The 21,210-nt window shown below is 39.3% G+C and overlaps 1 non-coding gene across 1 annotated transcript; it reads left to right on the plus strand.

Moving 5' to 3' along the window:
- Positions 1-9,616: 9,616 nt before the first annotated feature.
- TRNAS-UGA (transfer RNA serine (anticodon UGA)) lies at positions 9,617-9,698 on the plus strand. Its single transcript has one exon. It is a non-coding gene; the product is annotated as a tRNA-Ser (tRNA).
- The last annotated feature ends 11,512 nt before the right edge of the window (positions 9,699-21,210 follow it).

The raw sequence follows: 21,210 nt of genomic DNA on the forward strand, positions 1-21,210 counted from the left end.
GTTTTTCAGATGCCACTAGTGTTTGGGTTTAGGTTTGATTAGAGGATATGAAACACAAATTCATATCTCAATTGGTAAGACTTGGTTTCATGTCTTACCAAAATCATACACATTTTGGATGTGATAAAAAGGCACTAATGCCCTCGTTATTTATTATTATTGTTATTGTTGTTGTTGTTATTATTGTTATTGTTGTTGTTATTGTTGTTGCTGTTGTTGTTGTTGTTGTTATTATTATTATTATTATTATTATTATTATTATTATCATTATCATTATCATTATTATTATTTTTTAAATAATATTATTTCATAATATTAAAAAAATTATAATAAACATTTTTATAATATTTATTAATTAAATATTTAGTACTCTTTATATTATTTATAATATTATCAAACAGTCTATTTCTAAGGGTATAAACTTTACAATTTCATATGTTGGAGAGTTATTCCAACTCAAATGATCTTATCTTTTTAGAACCTCTGAAAAGAAGAAAATCATTTACTTCTTTTTCAGATTTTAGACTCATCAAACCTATACACCTTAGTGTAAGCATATTTGTGGTTGCACGGCATCAAAAATTTGATAAAAATGAAATATCCATTTTTGCCCTTTGTTTTGGCAATTAAGGGCAACTTTTTGCCCTTAATATCAATAAAAAATATTATTTTTATATAATAACCAAAACGAGGTATTTTTTGGGGAAAATATCAAATAAAGGCAGTAGCACTGTTCATCGTCTTCCTCTGCCTCCCTCCGACGATGGCCTACCACCCTATCAACCAAAACTGTGTAAATCCTCTTCCTCGATCGTAAACTTTAGGTTCATGGACCTCCTCACGGCAATGGCCTACAATTTACAAATATGTACTTCAGATGTAGACAACGTGGTACGCCAGTACTTGTCATTGCGGGAATTGCAACGAATCCAATAGGGAAGACGGTGTACGCCGGTACTTCCTCCAACGTCGGTAGTTCTGCTAGGTTCACATCAGTCGATGTATTCTAGGTTTCTTCTTCAAGTGTGCAAGATAGGGATGTGTAGTATAATATAGCCTCGATGGATGGGTATTTCCATTTCAACGCTAATGGAAGTTGAGGTGTGCAGTTCTTCAGATTTGGATGTAGAGGCAGAGCAGTCCATGGGAACGCCTCCTCTGCCCCCTCCTATGCCGTCGAAGCGGGTGAATACAAAGGCAGAGGAGGAAGATGAGCGATTGCGCTTTTTTTATATTTTTCTAATAAAAGTTATCCCATTTTTATTATTATGTAGAAATATTATATTTTATTGATATTAAGGGCAAAAAGTTGTCGTTATCTGTTAGAATCCCTTAGTCAAATTACAATAATGTGCATGCATGCATCATCACCCATTTACTAGGAATTTTGCCATATAAAAATGGCTTTCTCATTTTTGGACCCTGTATTTGTTCGCTAAGACCCATTATCCCACAAAATCTACTTTTCAATGTTTGGTTCATGAGAAAATTTTGCAGAATGTTTGATTTCATTCCACATTGATAAATGTGGTGACATGGCATAGTAGTATTTGAATCTTGCCCTGTGGCATGTTGACATGGCGATATTAAAAAATTCATGGACATTGAAAATATAACATATTCATAGTATTTTAAGTTAACAAAAGTAGCTCTCAAAGTCATAAATTATCATGTCATATATAGTTTTCCTATGTTCATAACAAGCACATACTTGCAACTATCATTTAAGCAAGTATAAAATTGACATAACCACCAAACTAACTACCATAACAAAATGACCCTTGGTTGTGAATGGGGTTCTTTCAATGCCTTCACCTCTGTGTCAATATCCTTTATGTAGGTCCTAGAAGCCAACGCATACATAACCTACAAATGAACCTTAATCTATATCTAACATCAAATCCAATATGACTGTGACAATGAGAAAAAAAACAACCACGTTATGTTGTGGATCAATTAAGTGCATATATAACCTGTAGTAAAACTTGCAAATAAATTAATCATCAAATCCAACACTTGCTATATATGGGTACTTGCGAATATCATATAATGAGTTCAACCTGTTAATCAAAGAGTTGAACACATGTTCAAGCTAAACGTTTAACCATCTACATTGTTCAAGAAATCCACTCATACTAAACTGGAGGAAGAAAACCCCGTTTAAATTCATCAATTCAAGTAATATATCATTCATCTACATGGAAACCTGTGAAACCCATATACTGAGTAAGAACTTGATCATTGTATTCATTTAAGTCATATCATACATCAATTCAAGTAAACAATCATTCATCCACATAGGAACTTGTGAAACCCATATAAAGAGTAAAAACCTATTAAGCAAAAAGATTAGAACTTGATCATTGTATTCATTTAACCATTCAAGTAATGTTCAAGTCTTCCATCAAAGCAAGGCCGAATCTATTGATTGATCAAAACATAACCAATCAAAGTATGTTTCAATCATCTATCAAAACAAGTAATGTTCAAATCATGGTTTTCAAAACCGGACCGGACTGGACGGCCGGACCGAAAAACCAGTAACTGTTCAGCCCCCCAGGTCCAGTTATACTATAAATAGATAAATCCTCAAAACCTATTGAAAAAGTCAGAAAACCGCTGACTCGGGCGGTCGAACCGCTAAATCGTTTGACCTGGGCAGCGGTTCGTGGGTTACAAATTTTATTTTTGCCAATATAAATAAAATAATAAAAACAAAAATAAAATGACCTATATCCCTGATCTCCCTCTTACGAATGTTTAGGGTTAGAACCCTTCCCTCATCTCAACCCTCACACCCAACCGATCACCTACGGCGGCCATGACCTACGACGTCCGACGATGATTCATAGTCACTGACAACGATTCACGGCGAACGACGATGGCGATGAGCTTCATCTACGACAGTCAACATGGATTTTGCAGCAGGTTCAGCAGTAACCTAAAGTCTTAACGACTTGCAGCGGCGGCCAACAATTTTGCAACGGTGGAAAACGGGATGCCCAGGCTCCGGAGGCATTGGTGGCTGAGTAGGCGGTGGAAAGCGGCGGCCAACGATTTTGTAGTAGTGGGATACGGGATACCCAGACTCCAGAGGCGGCAACAGTTGATGGCTGAGCCGGCGGTGGACAACGGCAGTCGATGATTTTGCAGCGGTGGGATACGGGATACCCAGGCTCCAAAGAAGGCAGTAGTTGGTGGCTGAGCAGGCAGTGGATTTTGGACGGTTATGTTGCCGTCGACACATTGATCCGGTGGAGATAGGTGAGTCGACATTCCTACAGAAATGTGCATCTTCATCTTCAGAGTTCAGATACACACTGTGCCGGTGAGTGTTGACTACTATCAATCAGCATTCCAGAGTCCGGATGCCGGACATATGTGATACAGGTCCAACTGTAACCTCTGTGTATTTTTCTATTTTTTTTTACAATTTTTTGTGTTTTTATGTAGTTTTTTGGATTTTTTTATATTTTCTGCACATTTATAATATGATTAAATACAATATAATTTATTTTTATTTTTTTGTATCTTTTGGTTTTTTTTTGTAATTTTTAGAATGTTTTTATACTTTTTTTGTATTTTCTATTTGCTATGTATTTTGTTATTTTTTTTATTTAGATAGTTTTGCTTTTCTGTATTTTTTGAATTTTTTTGTATTTTATTTTTATATGTTTTTGGTAAGAGTATTTTATTTTTATATTTTTATGTGTTTTGTACCATATTATTTTTGTATTTAGATAGTTTTACTTTTTGTATTTTTCTGTATTTGTTTCTATTTTTGGTTTGATTTTATGTTATTTTTATTATTTATAAATATATATTTTTTATTTTTTATTTATTTATGATGTCATGGGTCGAACCATTCGACCTGGATGGTTGAACCACTTAACCGGAAACCGGTCCCCTGATCGGTTCTATTTTTGGTTTGTTTTTAAAAACCTTGGTTCAAATTTTTCAAAATATATCCAAGAAAGTGTAGTGTTAGTAAACCAAGTATTCAACAATGTATCCAAGAAAGGGGTATTACAAAATAAGTTCAATGAAGTAGGCCCAACTTCAAATCCTGCCATGCCTTCCTCAATTCCAGGGCCAAGGCATAAAATGCTATTTCTTGGTTTTCAGACTCAGACAAGTAACCAATTGTCCTTATGATGAAGGAGGGATTGTAGTCCCCTAAGCTCAACACATCCTCATAAAGTTTTTCCTTCTTGAGGAGCCTAATTCCCTTATCAACAATGGAAGCCTATGTCTTAATGTTGGATGCAATCTCATGTACTTCTTCAGCAACAACAATTGCATACAACTTTCTCTTCCCTAGACTCTACTTAATTGAGCCATCCTCAAGTGGCTTAGCTTGAAGAGTTGAACCACTGACATTGTCTCCTTCAACCTCATCAAATACATGCTCTTGCATTGTTGGAATGCTAGTGGTTTCATTCAACAATGTTGCCTTACGCCTGTTTAGTTCCCTATAGTGAATGCCCCAGCTCCAATTACTACTTGATCATTTTCACATACTATGGCAAGCTAATCATAGTTACAGATGGATTTTCTTCTAAGTTGCTTTGCTTCTAGATGTCCCTGTTTAGTTGTAATGGATCAATTGTAACAATGTCATATCTTATTTGTATATTGTAATACTTAGGCTACATATCATATTGAAGGTTACCTAAATATACTCATTCCATACACGAAGCTCTACATCAATTGTTTTAATGATGTCATTGCAAGGAAAACCACTAGAATTGATGATGTTCGTTATTGTAGAGAAGTTCTTCTTTATGGCCTTCATGCAATTCGTAATGTGGTTCTACGTACACTCCACTTCAAATTTAGAGCTTATGGCTCTCACAGTTGTAGTGTATAGTGGAAACTTAAAGATTTTGTCCACCTTGTTACCAAGGGTGACTTGCTCTAATACAATAGCTCAGGTTACATAATGAACATAACAATATCCAAACATCTAGTGTGCCATCTCAACTAGTTCATATCAATACTTCAACCATTCAACCAAATTTATATTAAGTACCTTCATTTCAATCAACAAAAGCACACATACTACAATTAATACTACTAAGAGCCAACACATGAAAGTTGTGTTCTTAACACAAACTACTTAAAGAAAATAAGATAAAAATGGTAATAGTTCAATCAAGAGTACAAGTCCATGATGATGTCAAACATAGAAATCCATACGAAGATCAAACACAGAGATTCAATGTCGATGCCTAGATCAAGTTAATAGTTTGCCTACATTTGGTTTGTTATCTCCTCTATAAGATGGTGTCCTTCTCTGACACTCATTTTTACTATTGCGTTGAGATGGTTGTGATACCTAAAGTATCATCAACCACATTATCAGCCACTTCTCCATCATCTGCATCAATCTCTGCACCTTCAACTACCTTGTGATCATACTGAGACATGATCCGGACATATGGATCCACTCCCATAACATGTAGTTTGTGTTCCCTTGTCGGTGCACTACTTAATATGTGGGAATCCGATGAAGCAGCCTCCCATCCAAGTAGTACATAAGTGAAAAGCAAGTCAAAAGAACATGAAACAAGGATATTTTCTGTTGGGTAGGACTTACAACTGCAAAATCTAGCTACATCTACCAGTGAACCTTCATAGGTATGTGCGTCCTATGAATTGCCCCAACACAATCCTACCAAACAAGTCATATTGATTGTACTATGTGATTCATTACCTAAATCAATATAGATAATTGACCTATGTAATATTGACACTATCATTGCCTTGAAATATGGCCAAAAGTCTTGTTGGTTTCTAATCTTTGGTGGTGTGTTAGTGCTAGTTGGTTGGACCAAGTATCTATCTTCTAAACTCAAAATTGCATCTAACAAGGAGTTGAAGTGGAGACTAAGGTGGCGTTTGATAAATCTGAAATCTGAAAAGTTAAAAAGATAATTAATGGCGTTTGAAATCTAAAAAAAGAAATAGATGCTTTTCAACTTTTTAGAGGCTCTGAAAAGAGAAGGTTGTTTGTGTTGGATCAAATGTTCAACATACTATTTGGTAATTTTGAATTCAATTTGTACTATTTCATAAAATATAATTTATTAAATTCAAAATAATATTGAAAAATATGAACAAATTATGATAAACTACAAAAAAATTAAAAATTATTAAAATAAGAATAAAATTGAAAAATGTATATATATAAATTAAAAATAAATTATTAAAAGTTAAAATAATAACAAAATAGTAATAAAGTCCATTAAGAAATGAAAAAATATTTAATAATTATCAAATTATTAAGTTAAACCTATTAAACTATTTAATAATTAATAATTAATACAAATAAAATTATAAAAAAAATAATTTATTAAAATAAGAATAAAATTAGAAATACGTATGATTTTATAAATTAAGAATAAATTATAAATAATTAAAATAATAATAAATTATTAAGAATAAAATTCGAACGCCATTGTTGAGAGTTGTAGCGACGGTAGTGGGGAGACAAGGGAGAGAGAGAGGGAGAGGGAAAGGGAACCTGAACACTGTTGCTAAGAGTTGCAGCGACAATGACGGGAAGACAGGGGAGAGAGAGAGGGAGAAGGAGAGGGTAAGGGAAATCAAATGCTGTTGCAACTCTTTGCAGCGACGGTGGCGAGAAGATAGGGAGAGAGAGAGAGAGAGAGAGAGAGAGAGAGGAAGAAGGAGAGGGAGAGGGTAAGGGAAACACCACTGCTGAGAGAGTGAGAGAGAGAGAGAGAGAGAGAGGGAAACACCGCTGCTGAGAGTTGTAGTGGCGGTGGATGGAAGACAAAGGGAGAGAGAGGGAGAGGGTAAGGGAAATTGAAGGTGGGCATTTTTGTCTTTTAATAAAGTCTGAAAAACATCTGAGTGCATTAAGTCATTAGCCTGCCTCTTACAAATTCAGATCTAAAAATGCATTTCATATCTGAATTTTCAGACAACCCAAACATAGGTAGCATCTAAAAAGCAACATTTTAAGACTTCAGAGGTCTGAAAAGTATTATCAAACTCCACCTAATAGTCTCTCCAGATCTACTAAAATGAAATCCCATAGTCATATTCCAAACATTGTGTGCCAAAATGCACAAGAATCTAGCAACTTGTTCTTCTACACTAGTCCTTAGTGTATCATAGAGTCGTCTCGTCTCCCGTAGAAATTTTACAAAGCTTGAATAAGGCTTCATTTCCCATTCTTAATTGGTTTAACAATCAATTTATCATCCCCTATACAACTGATCCAATAGATCCTTTCTTTTTAAGTCTCAATTGACAAAAGGCTCTCTATCAACATAGTCCAACTATTCTTCTACAATCATCAATGCAATTACAACTCCACTAGTTGTAGCTCTAACAATCGCAATTAGCATTTCATTATCCATCTGTGGAATATAAAGCAGATGATCCAACACATAAGACAAAATTTCAACGTCCATAATTAGATGACATTGTGAAAGCATCCCATAATTATCAACTTATTATTAGATCATTTGTAACATGTTGGTATTTATTTTTTTAATGGAAGGATAGAACAACCCTTTCTTTCTGTTAATACAAATATTACTTTTTGTGGGTGCTACTATCATTTTGTGAAGCAAGAATATGAATTTTGTACAGGAGGATTCAAAATATAACAAGGAAAAACTAATCACAATACATGAAGGAAATTAGACTATTAAGATTTATGACTACAGTTTAAGTAGACATAAGGAAAAAAAAAATATAACATATATCATTCACCACACCATGTATTGAGAGGGTAATGCTAAAAGTATTTTTAGCTCTAATCTAATATTCCAAGGTTATGCTTGTTTGTATGATATAAGCCATGCAACAACAATATCTTATCTCCTTCATAATGACTAAACCCAATTTCAAGAACTAGGACTCCTTGCTATACTTCTCCATAGATTACAAGTTCTTTGTATCGCTACAAGTCTCAAGGGTAATTTAAAAATGCTTTCCATCAATCCATCGAATAGAGTAGAATATTATGATTGAAGTGTCATCCATCTTATTTGTGTAATCCACATAGATAAATGATAATCTCTTTTCTTGTGGAATAAGATGGGCCTTTACTTAGCCAGTAGGGCTAACATTTTGTTGGAACTTGGCTAGAAAATCCGCCTAGGTGGCATATTTTTAACGACTTTCATCTTTGTCAGTTGAATATTTCAGTGGTCAGAAGTAAAGTTAAACCTATGTAGCTCAATAATACATCACAAAAGGTATACTGAAAACTGAAGTTATTCAAACATGGATCCTAATTGGGTAATCTATTAATAGGAGGGTACTAAGACTCGTCCAGAACAACCTTCTAATAATTGTACCTGTACCAACACTATGCCTGATAATGTGCCAAAACAAATGGAATCCAAAATAGTTCTGAAGCATACCTAACCCCTGCAACCATTAGCATTTATTTTCTTCAGTTGAACTTTGATGGGATGGAGGGTGTTTAAAGAAAGTTGGGACCCAAGTTCTCAAACAGTCAATGAAGCATTAGGTGAATTTCTCAAGGAGGAACTTATCTATTGTTCCACTAGGGCTGAGAGGAAGGGTAAAATATCAAGATACGGTTGTGAGTCATGGCTGGCAATTGCATTTATCTAGTAATGAGTATCATAAACTCTAGGGTACCTTTTCTTATAATAGTGGTGCTACCCAGAATTTCCACAGTTCTTAATTGAGCAATTAAAATGATAAATATGTGTACAGTATGAGTTAATGAACTTCATATTAACATGGTAATTAATGAAATTGGGCCATCAATGTAAGCAAGGCAACTCTAATTAAGAAAAGAAACTTGTATTAGTATAAAAAAAAAAATGATAATTCTCAGTCTCAACTAACATCCTTTTGCGGTGGAACAGATAAAGCTTCTACTAGACAAGTGCTAATCTAATCTTTTTATAAAGTTTAGTATTAATTGGTTAGAAAGTCTAAAGATCACCCTCCCCAAAATCTATATTCTAGGTTCAGACGAGACTATTTAATTCATCATTTGAATTCTTGGGTTCAAGATACATGGATGTGAAGTACAGATGGTCTGACCTCTGAACTCATTCACCACCAGATATTGCTTAAATGCTTTTGATGTACTTCACTATATTTTGCTTATTAAAATGGAGAAGATTTGATGCTAATTTCATTTCACCCTATTTGTTCTTTTCTTCCTCCATGAAAAGAACTATACTAATATCTAGTTTTCATTTCGTTTACTATAGGTTGGTGGTTACAGTGTTGTGTACCAGGGTGGACTAGCACATATCAATTATTTCCTAGTTGGCCATCCCTTCCCAGATTAATGGGTTAACTTTTCTTTTTGCAAATCGAGTCTGAGCCAAAAGAATCTTCAAAAGATGAGTAGATTATTGAAATAATCTCTTTGGTTTTGCATAGCAATAGAGAATTAATTTTAGGATACAAGAAAAAAAATATGAATATTTTTGTTTGCCTCATCAGCAAAACTAGGTGAAACACACATTTGAACTTTATTTTTGTTTGCCTAACCTAAGTATTTCTTCATGATAGATGGGTTTTAACTTCTTTCAAGTTCCAAGGTTCTACAATAAGAAAACTAAAACTTGCCTACATATCAGCAATTGTCGATATGTCCGAGTGGTTAAGGAGACAGACTTGAAATCTGTTGGGCTCCGCCCGCGCAGGTTCGAACCCTGCTGTCGACGCTTCAGTTTTCCTTTCGTTTCCCTTTTGTTTTATCACTTTTGAGTTCACTCGTAATCTCGCATCCTCGCTGCCTGAAATTGAAATTGGAGAGATCCATGGACCGTAGTAACGAACACCAGGCGGCCACTGACCCACTGGGGGTTGCTGCTGGAACTGTTGGTTGCCGGCGGCAAGGATCCGACGGTAGATAGCTTTGTGTTGGTGCGCAACATAGCTAAGACTAAGAGGCACGGACGTGCTGATGCACCAGTTTTTTTCGAATACCCATTTTATCCTTTTATAAATTATTTTGCATACAAAATTACTGAATTAACCCCATTTTAACTCAATCAAAACCACTTTTAATGATCATTTTAGTAATTTTACATACAAAATTACTGAAATATGTTTTTTGTTGAGTTAAAATGAGATTATTTCAGTAATTTTGTATGTAAAATAATTTATAAAAGGGTAGAATGGATATTGGGAAAAAACTGGTGCATCAATCAACATTTTCTGTTTGAGACAATGAGGGAGGGGAGGTTTTTGTTGAGTTTCTCAAAAGTTCAGGAGAGGTATTTGTTAAAATGAAACTATAGGGGAGGTTTCTATGGTTGTTAGAAACTTCAGGGGAGGTTTTTGTATTTTACCGTTTCTTTCTTCTATATTTGATTTAACAATGACTTCTTTGTTTACATTCCACAATATGGGTTTGGCACTACATCATTGAATGTCACTGTAGCAGCTTCAACTGTTCTACACCATTTTGGAGGTAATTTGAAGATACTATCTGTAATTTTAATTCAATGTAGATGATGAGAACTTTTGATCAAGATTCCTATATATCTTGATTATGTTGTTTTCTATACTTTTGGATAGTGGACTCTATTTTGTACCAAAGTAGGTTTTGATGACTACTTGTCAGATGTATCAATTATTACCTTTTGTACCTAGTGAACTTTTTTCTTGCATGGTTAAACAAAATTGCAAAGTAGTATGTTGTAAAGACTCTTATGGTAACAACTTTAAAGATAATGATTTTTTTTTTTTAATTATTATCTTTTGGTGCGAGGCTGAGAGTTGATGTTTTAACGGTTACAATTCGATAAGGTGTGATCAAGAGATACTATTCAAAATTAACAGTCATTAATTGTTAACTACCTTTTTAACAGTCACAATGTTTGAAATTGTGACTGTTCAAGGAGTTTTTTCTGAACTAGCACCTTCTTCTACTCCATAACTCTTAAAAATTATTTAAGGAGCGTGAATCAAGTAAATACACACACAAGCTTTTCGAAAATCACTCTTGCCTCTCTTTATTTGATCTGCTACTGTCTCACAAAAGGTTCCTTCGGAGAATTTTCAACTTTGCTAGTTGCAGACTCTCGCCCAAGGCTTTGTTGTGTCTTGGGAATGGATTTGCCTGTAACTCAACAATAAACTCGGTAAATCTAAGTGGGGGCAAATAATGTTCTAAAGACAGTGTCTTTAGGCATGCCTCAGAGCTCCTCCTCCAAGTTCCCGTGACCCCATATTTCCAACATAGTTTTTATTGTTAACACATGGCCAGTGGGTCCCCTACCTAATGTAGAGTCTGGGTTTGCCATAGGATTCTGCTTGTGGCAGAAATATGTGGGATTGTTAAGGGAATTGCCTTACTTGACCCATAGAGTTATTTTTTCGAGATAGTGGAAGCAAAGTAGGACCGACCAAGAGAATTTGTTAAGTTGTATATCATAGGACTATGGGAGGAGAGTAACCAAAGGTGTTGGAGATCCTATATCGAGCTACGAGCTTGACAATGTTCTCATCCGTCAGTTTTGTTGGCATGATTTCTAACTTGGTCTTGGGTGGTTGTCGGGAGGCTGAGGTCCTTTATGGGAGCTTCGCTATTCCTAAGCTGAGGACCCCTCCTCGGCATGGACAGCACAGTCCTCCTCCCCCTCGGACTCACTATAGGACAAAATTAAAAAGAGAAGGAAAGCTACTAAACCAACCTTGTCAACCTCACTAACAACTTCGACCACGCCGAACTTTGCAACCTCAAAGTGCTCCGCCTCCACTCAACTCAAGGACAAGTGCAAATAAGACCCTCAAGGGCCCCTATTTATAGACGGGTAAGTCGGGCTACAAATGGCTAAGATCGATCTGATCCAATGGCTCAGGAGGGCACGATACTTCATATTTTGAGACGAAATGAGTTTAGCACATTTTTTACATCCACGGAACCTAATATTCATGTGATGTCCGCACGTGCCCAGGAGGCGACCTGTCAGTCAACCCAAACTGGATGAACTGGTTCAATCACGAATCGCCACCACCAACGCGTATCCGATGTTAGAGAGGTCAAGATAAAACCACCCCAGATTGGACTACTCCCTTATTGAGCTTTTCACCTTGGCCTCGAGAGTGGAGGACAATTTATGAGGGATAGTTGGGCCGACCAACCACAAGGGGACACATGGTGAGTCCAAATTGTCTGACGACACCTCAGCACCATGTGACACAGGGTGGATGAAGCCAAGACAACTTGAACCAACCAGCCTAGCTTGCATCCCGATCTCTGTGAGAGGCTAGCAGGTCGTTCGTCAATAAGGCGACACACACCACCTTGGGAAGACAAGCCAAGGACCTCAGAGGTTGGCATGATCTCCCCAACCTAGGAAAACGAAAACTCAAGTAGTGAGATCCGAGGTACCGACCCATCGACCTACATGGCAGAACGTCCTTATCCAGAATGGCACACCTATTGGTTCCTAGTCAAGCGGCAACATGTCACCTACCTAGTACACATATCTCCGGTTCCTACATGATTCAGGGAGTTCAGGTATGGATCACTACCAATGTGGAAGAAACATACTTTGTAGATAATGAACCGATAAGGCCATCCGTTCTCGGGTTTCTCGAACACAGAATACGGACCATGAAACCTATAAAAGGACCTCATTATTCTGCCAAAAGGTATCCGCAATTTGTGCAAACTACTCACCTTTTGCTCTCTCAAGCTCTCTACTCTCATTATTCACATCGCTAATTTAAGCATCGGAGTGCCTAGCCTGGGTTCAACACCATGGGTACTCTGATTCTTTATTTCTTGCAATTCAATGGACCAACCTCATCAGTGTGTCCATCTGAGTTGTCCTCTAATAGGGAGATTGGTATATTCCTAATACAACAGATATGAAGGAAAGGATAAACGTGGCCCTAGCTAATAGTGATTGGCTTGGTTTGTTTCATGAAGCTAGAGTAATCCACTTAACTATAGGAGGGCAAGATCATATTCCTATGGTGTTAGGTACTTTCCCAAAGTTAGGTAAACATAGGATACCATTCAAGTTCAAAAACATTTGGGTTACTCATGAAGACTATGTTAACGTGATTAAGAATGTTTGGTGATGAGGGGAATTTTGGTCAACCTAATTGATGGTGGACACGTGGACGCTGTCAACAACACAACATCCCACTTAGCAAGATGGCTCGTCAGCTCAACACGTGGCAGTCAACATCAGGTACACGGCCGAGCTAGAGCAAGCTCAGCCCATAGCGTCCAGCATAGCAGAGCAGCTCACCAAAGTGACACGTGGCAGTTAGTATCTGGTATGCGGCCAAGCTAGGGTGAGATCAATCCTTTGACAGCCCCAACCCACCCGAAACAATCCCGAAGGCAACGCCCGCGTAAGTGTTGTAGCCGCAACACAGGAAGTAGTCCACCGAGTTAACCGCATCAAAACCAGTAGACGAACTGTAACCGCTGCACGGATCTAGCAATCAACTGACCAGTACACCCTAGAATTTAGGAAATAGCTCCGTACAAGGCCTAGAGACATTACCCAACAGCACCTGAACCTCAGGAAGCTATAAAAAGACCTCAGGACCACTTCAAAAGGTATACACATATAAGCTCTCACTCTCTCCCAATTTCTTTGATAAAACCACTCACTTACTTAAGCATCGAAGTGTCCTCCTGGGTAAAATTTACCCAGGCACTCTAACCTCTCTTTCGTTTCTACAAATTTCAACTTGGGCCCTCAGCTCGGCTTCATAGCTCGGCTCACCGCAGATTGAACCCGGTCCGAGCCACATCATCACACATGAGGGAGTGAAACAGATTCTATGCTTCATCTATTCGTGGGCATATTTTGTGCCTCATCAATATCTAAGTTATTCTTGTTTTGTTAATTAATTTTTTTCTATACTAGTTTAGCATAGATGAAGGGATGAGAGATCCATCATATGGATGGCTGAACCCTACAAGTTGGTAGGGCGAAATTTCAAATATTTCTCTCGCTCCCATCTGGGAATCACATTTCTTGTTTTAGAAAATCTGCATTTTTAAGGATCAATCTTGAACCAAGAACCGAACCAGATCTGAAACCAAAAGGTAGGAGAGGGATATATCTGATACGGAGTACCAGTAACTCCCAACGAAAGTGTTCACGCCCAACAAAAACTCCAAAGGCTGCTCCCACTGAAGATGACATAGTGTAGGGTGAACCAGAATCAGCAGGTTCTTCATAAGAAACGAATCCTTCAGCAAGAATTCGATGGATGGAGTGTGAGCACGACTTTAGATCAGCCTTTCTCCAAAGACTGATATCAAGAACACTTCTTGATCACTCCTACAGTGGAGATCGAACTGGCGATGGTGGCAGCAGCAGGAGGGCGCAAGAGCAGAAGATGGCGCAGTCTTACTGTAGTTGTCTTCTCTCTTTCTGTGATCTAAAATCTTATTTTGATGTTGTGTGTAGAATGGTCTGCCCCCTCCTCCTTTTATAGCCTTAAAGAGAGCTCATAATCTCATTAGGAGTTTCATAATCCAAATCTGTATTTGGATCAGGAGTTCTCTTTAAGAGATAAGGATAAGCCATTATCTTATATGCAGATTAGATCAGCCCTCCTAATCTTATTAGGAGTTTCCAAATCCAAATCTGTATTTGGATCTAGACTCTCTGAGTGGATAGGGAGTCCCTATCCTATCTGCTGATCCCAATCCCAGATCTGCCCCTCTCTTTAACTAATCAAATTAGACCAGTTTGAATTGGGCTTTAGGCCCATTAAGTCCATGTGCTCACTTACCTTCCAATCTGCTACCCAGTTGGGTTTCCTTGTATGGCGTGGGACCCAACATTGATCTACACATCAGCCACATGGGTTTAGCCTAGCTCTCTGTTACAAGGCATGGTCGAATTCACTGTTATGGGCAGTGAACCCCGGAGCCCATCACCATGGACTCTTAATGGGCCCAACACTTACACTAAGTGGCCCCTGGACCAAGCCACGTTATTAAAACCCAGGGACTGTGGGCAGATGCAAGATTAGCCCATTAGGTATTACCTTGAATGGTTTTACACTTAACCTCTCAGCTCATAATGATCAAACACAGCCCGACAAGAGAGGACCTCTCCCTCGGCTACAAGGAACAGTGTTGCACTCTCTACTCACATGGATCCCAGGAATTAAAACCTTTTACAAACATTTTGAAACCATAATAAATATGTATATCTTTATATAAATATATTTTTGCAAAAACAAATTTCAACGATTGAAATCGGCTGCTGGTAGCTTTGGTTTCCATCAGAGAGAGTGCATCCTCGATCATTACCTTTGTCTGACAAAGGGACTGATCCTGTCACTATGATCACCCACTTAGATGAATTCTCGGACTGTCCCAACATACCCAGGTTTTGAGCCCCTCTAAGGATCTCACTGATAGACATATCAAAAATAGCCCAATCCGAAACCAAGTGCAATATCATAATCGAGTCTAGGGGTCAGGTGTAACATTCTAGTTTTGCCCATCAATCTCCAAGGTCCATGGCAATATTGGAATTCTGGTCCGATTCAAGGTTTCAAGAAAACCCACACTGCATGTACCTTAGGTCTCACCCTGGCAGATGAGACAAGCCACCCCAACCAACTTGGTGGCACATCAGTGTCAGCCTTGGCAGGATAAATCTCCCCAGATCTATCCAACGACTGTGAAGATTCTAAACTAACACGAGTCTTATATATGTCCAGTTTAAGGGTATTACACAGAAACACACCATAATAACATGAATCAATTATGTACTTTATTCATTTACATTAATTGTCATAATGTACATCATTCTGATTGGAGCTAAGGGAATACACTATCTAACAGCTCCCACTTGCACTTAGGTCCAATCTGGTAAAAGCCGAAATCCCATACTTTCCACGTGTTTCTCAAACACTTTCTGTGTTAGTGGCCTAGTTAATGGGTCTACTACATTCTCCGTTGATGCTACCTTCTGAATCAGGACGTCCCCTCTTCCAACTATCTCCCACAGTACATGTTACTTCCTCTCGATGTGCTTCGACTTCGAGTGGGCTCGTGGCTCCTTAGCCTAAGCAATAGCTCCATTGTTGTCACACAACAATGGAGTGGGTGATGTGCTGGATGGAACTACTCCCAATTCATGAATGAACTTCTTCATCCATACGGGTTCTTTGATAGCTTTACTTGCGGCAATGTATTCGGCTTCGGTTGTGGAATCTATAGTGGACCCCTATTTGCTACTTTTCCAGAACCAAGAACGTAACCTTATCCCCACTAGATTTCCTGTAAACAAAGGGTTCATTCGGATTCTGCTCGAAGTCAAACATTTTGACAGTAGAGTCAAACCGGATGTTCCAACTCGTAGAACCTTGCTTAAGTCCATATATGAATCTATTTAATTTACATACCATGTGTTTCTGACCCGCAGCTATAAAACCTTACGGTTGCTACATATAGATATCTTCAATAAGATCTCCATTCAGAAATGCAGTTTTGACATCCATTTGCCAAATCTCGTAGTCATGGTATGCTGCTACAGCTAGCAAGATCCTAATGGATTTAAGCATGGCCACCAGCGAAAAGGTCTCCTCATAATCGATGCCCCCTTTCTGAGTATACCCTTTCGCCACAATACGAGCCTTGTATGTCTTAACCTTACAATTGGGGCCCTTCTTCCTCTTGTAGATCCATTTGCAACCAATTGCTTTTACCCCAGGGGGCGGATCTACCAGAGTCCAGACTCCATTGGTCTCCATCGAGTCCATCTCAACTCTCATGGCATCTACCCATTTCAAGGAATCTATGTCCAACATAGCTTCTGTATAAATCACGGGATCCTCCTCACTGGTCGTAGCTTCCTCCAGGTAACTATCCTGGTCACAACCGAGACGAATTGGAGGCCTAGATACCTAGGTAGATCTTCTAGGTTGGTCATTACCTGGAACTTGTGGGACACCTCCCACTGACCCTGAGCTCTCTTCATCAAGAACAACTTCCTGACGATGATTGTTCAGGATATAGTCTTCCTCCAAGAAATGGGCATTTCGGCTACAAAACACCTTCTATTCTCCCGGATCATAGAATGGTAACCCACAGAGCCCTTGGGGTAGACTATGAATAGGCAGCGACTGGTCTTGGTGAAAGAATGGTAGGATCCATCGTATGGATGCCAAAACTGTTGCGGAATGGGTGGGCGAATTTCAAAAATTTTCTACCTTTCTTCCAATTGGGAATCACATTCCCTGATTTTAGAATCAAAATTCAAGGACCCTACTTGAACCAAACCAGACCAGATTTGAACCAAAAGAGAAGGGAGGGATTATACCTATTCCAGAGAAGCAGTATCTCCCAACGTTGGTGTTCATGCCCAAACAAGATCCAAGATCAGCTCCCACTGAAGATGACACAGTGATGATGGAGCTAAACCAACAATGTTCATCCCATGAACCAGGTTCTTCTGAAGAACTCGAGGGAAGATTGTGAACACCACACGAACAATCAAGAACCTTTCTTGATTTTCTCTAACTGAGAACTCAAACTGGCAGAAAAGGTGTCGGCGGCTGCTGGAGGAGAATGCTAGAGAAGAAGGTGGTGAACTGCTATTTTCTTCTCTAGGGTTACCTGAGATCTTATCTCAAGAATGTAGAGTGGTCTACTGAAAACACCTAGGGTTCAAATTAAAGTAATTCGAAATTAGGGTTTTCCTCCTCTTTCTTAGTGATTAAGAAAACCTCCTAATCATATTTGGAGTTGCCCTTATCCAAATCAGTATTTGGATTAGGTTCTTAATCTTATCTGCAAATTAGATCAGCTTTTGGGCTTAACCTAATCTCAGATCCACCCCTTTAAGTGACTGATCAAATCAGCCCAGATCGAAATGGGCTTTAGGCTCAATATGTATTAAGTGCTCAATAGTCTTCCAATCTGCTGCCTAGTTGGGCTTCTTTGTATGGCGTGGGACCCAAGCATTGATCTACACATCAGCCACATGGGTTCGGCCCAACCTCTGTTACAAGGCATAGCCGAATTCACTAGGAAGCCCAATGAACCCCCTGAGCTCATCACATGGACCCTTTGGGCCTAACACTTACACTAAGTGGTCCCTAGGCCAACCCATCTTATAAAAACCTAGGGACTGTGGGCAGATGCAAGATTATCCCATCAGGTATTATCCCAAATGGCCTTACACTTAACCTCTCAACCCATAATGATCAAGCACTGCCCGACAAGAGATGACCTCTCCATCGGCTGCAAGGAACAGTGTTGCACTCTCTACTCACATGGTTCCCAAGAATTAAAACCATTTGCAAACATTTTGAAGCCGTACATAAGTATATATCATATATATAATTTGTGCTCAACAAAATTCTAACGATTGAAATCAACTACCGGCAGTTTGGTTTCCATCAGAGAGAGTGCATCCCCGATCATTACCTTTGTCTGACAAAGGGGTTGAGCCTGTCACTATGATCACCCATTCATATGAATTCTCAGACTGTCCCAACATACCCAGGTTTTGACCCCCGCAAAGGATCTCACTGATTGGCATATCAAAGATAACCCAATCCGACACCCAGTGCAGTACCATAATCGGGTCTAGGGGTCAAGTGTAACTTTCCAATTTTGCCCATCAATCTCCAAGGTCCAGGGCAATACTGGAAATCTGGTCCGGTTCAAGGGTTCAAGTAATCCTACATTGCGTGTGCCTTGGGTCTCACCTTGGTGGCTGAGACAAGCCACCCCAACAGTTGGCAGCACACCAATGTCAGCCTTGGTAGGATAAATCTCTCTAGACTTATCCAATGGCTGTGAACATTTAAAACTAATACAAGTCTCATTAAGTGTCCAGTTTTAGGGTCTTACAAGAAGCATACCACACAACATGAATCAAACATGCACTTTATTTATTTACATTAAATATCAAAAGTACATCAAGATTGATTGAAGCTAAGGGCATACAAAACTGTCTAACAGCTCTCACTTGCACTTAGGTCCAATCTGCTACAAGCCGGAGTCCCATACTTTCCACGTGTTTCCCAAACACCTTCTGTGTGAGTGGCTTAGTTAATGGGTCTGCCACATTACCGGCTGATGCTACCTTCTGAATCAAGATGTCCCCTCTACCAACGATCTCTCGCAGTACATGGTACTTCCTCTCGATGTGCTTTGACTTCGAGTGGGCCCGAGGCTCCTTAGCCTGGGCGATGGTTCCACTGTTGTCACACAATAACGGGATGGGTGATGTGCTGGACAGAACCACTCCTAATTCGTGAACGAACTTCTTCATCCACACAACTTCCTTCGCAGCTTCAATTGCGGCAATGCACTCGGCTTCCCTTGTGGAGTCTGTCGTGGACCCCTATTTGCTGCTTTTCCAGCAAACAGCACACGATCCTATCGTGAAAACATACCCGGACATAGACTTTCTATCATCTGGATCCAACTGGAAATCGGCATCAGTATACTCCAGAATTTGTAGTGAACTACCATCGAATACCAGACAAAACTCTTTTGTCCTTCGAAGGTATTTGAGTATGTTCTTCACAACAGTCCAATGCTCCCGCCCTGGGTTGGCCTGAAACCTGCTTACGACACTCACCGCCTGAGCAATGTTAGGGTGAGTGCATAGCAAGGCATACATGATGCTCCCTACGGCTGAGGCATAGGGAACGTCTTTCATGCCCTCAATCTTCTCAGAAGTCTTGGGAGACGTCTTCTTAGAGAGAGTGACTCCGTGCCTAAAAGGAACGTTTCCTTTCTTGGAGTTCTCCATGCTGTACCTTTTGACAATTTTGTCAATGTAATCAGCCTGGGATAATCCAATTATCCACTTCGACCTATCTCTATAGAGTCGAAGACCTAGTATATAGGAAGCTTCTCCAAGATCTTTCATGGAGAATTGCTGCGAAAGCCATACCTTGACCGAAATCAACATTCCTACAGCATTCTCAATGAGTAGGATATCATCCACATACAACACCAAGAAGGTGACCTTATCCCCATTGGACTTCTTGTAAACACAAGGCTCATCCGGATTCTACTCAAAGTCAAACGATTTGACGGTAGAGTCAAAACGGATGTTCCAACTCCTAGAAGCTTGCTTAAGTCCATATATGGATCTATTAAGTTTACATACCATGTGTCCCTGACCAGCAGCAATGAAGCCTTGCGGCTGCTGCATGTAGATATCTTCACTAAGATCTCCATTCAAGAACACGATTTTGACATCCATTTTCCAAATCTCGTAGTCATAGTATACTACTACAGCAAACAGGATCTTAATGGATTTAAGCATGGCCACGGGCGAAAAGGTTTCCTCATAGTCGATGCCTTCTTTTTGAGTATACCCTTTCGCCACCAAATGAGCTTTGTAGGTCTCAATCTTGCCATTGGGGCCCTTCTTCCTCTTATAGATCCATTTGCAACCAATTGCTTTTACCCCGGATGGCGGATCTACTAGAGTCCAGGCTCTCATGGCCCCCACCCACTTCTGGGAATCTATGTCCAACATAGCTTCCGCGTAAGTTACGGGATCATCCTCACTAGTCAAGGCTTCCACCAGGTAACTGTCCTGGTCATAACCATAACGGACTGGTGGCTGAATACCCAGGTGGATCTTATAGGTTGGTCACTACCTGGAACTTGTGGGACATCTCTCACTGCTCTTGAGCTCTCCTCATCAAGAACTCTTTCCTGACGATGGGTGTCCAGGATGTAATCAGTCTCTAAGAACTGAGCATTTCGACTGCAGAACACATTCTGCTCACTTGGGTCATAGAAAAGATAACCCACTGAATCCTTTGGGTAGCCTACAAATAGGCAACGACTAGTCTTGGATTCCAACTTGTCCGCACTCGTTCTTTTAACGTGCGCAGGACAACCCCAAATCTTCAAATGTCTAACACTTGGTTTTTTTCTGGTCCATAGCTCGTATGAAGTTTTCAGAACCGATTTGGTTGGAACCCAATTCAGTACGTAGATTGCGGTCTCTAACGCATATCAACAAAAGGATGTGGGCAATTCCGAGTGTGTGAGAAGTGACCAGACCATGTCTAACAATGTCCTATTCCTCCTCTCTAAAACACCGTTAAGCTGCGGTGTTGCCAGAAGAGCCAACTGCGATATTATCCCGTTGGCCTTCAAGTAGTCCTTGAATTCGTCAAAGAGATACTCACCACCTCGATCCGATCGAAGGGCCTTAATTTCTCTCTCTAACTGTTTCTCGACTTCTTGTC

The sequence above is a fragment of the Nelumbo nucifera genome, chromosome 3, assembly GCF_055504915.1.
Source record: "Nelumbo nucifera cultivar China Antique chromosome 3, China Antique-T2T, whole genome shotgun sequence".
Lineage (NCBI taxonomy): Eukaryota > Viridiplantae > Streptophyta > Magnoliopsida > Proteales > Nelumbonaceae > Nelumbo > Nelumbo nucifera.